Here is an 801-nt window from a genome sequence, read left to right on the forward strand (position 1 = left end):
CCTCTCTAAGCGGTTTACAGAATCAGCATATCGCCCCCACAGTCTGGGTCCTCATTTCACCCACCTTGGAAGGAAGGAAGGCTGAGTCAACCTTGAGCCGGTGAGATTAGAACTGCTGAACTGCAGATAACAGTCAGCTGAAATGGCCTGCAGTACTGCACCCTAACCACTGTGCCACCTCGGCTCTGGCCTTCTCAGCTTTTCTCTGAACAAGCACACCAGGATCTAGCAACTCCTCATAAGAAGACCATCGCAAAAGACAGTCCTGAAACTTCTTCTTTTTCATTATAATTTTTTTATTAACAAACATGTAAAATACACACACACAAAACCTAGACGTACACCACATTTGCACAATACAGTACGAACAGGAGCTTCCCTGTTCTTTCTAATAGCAATTATCAAGCGATACCACTCACCTTATATTATTTCCCCTTCTATTGTATTTCATTTGGATTTCACCATTCTTAACCCTCTTATTTACTCATAACTATTATTTTTTGAGTTTTGTTATGTTCCTTCATTGATTCTTGTTTCTTTCCTGCAGACATTCCTGAAACTTCTGTGTTATCTCAAATAAGTCTTATCCGTAGTAAGCTCGGGATGAAATTTTTTGCTTCTCATTTCTTCCCTCCTCATTATGGGCTGGATGGCCTTCTCGATTGAACAGAAGGGCCAATTTTCATCTACTCTTATGGTCACGACCAGATGGAAATATCAGATAGTCTGTACGGGAACTATCACTTACGGCTCCAACCTTTGCCACGTCCTCCTGTTAAGTCAAATCTCTCATCGTTTCAG

The sequence above is a fragment of the Thamnophis elegans genome, chromosome 12, assembly GCF_009769535.1.
Source record: "Thamnophis elegans isolate rThaEle1 chromosome 12, rThaEle1.pri, whole genome shotgun sequence".
NCBI classification, from domain to species: Eukaryota; Metazoa; Chordata; class Lepidosauria; order Squamata; family Colubridae; genus Thamnophis; species Thamnophis elegans.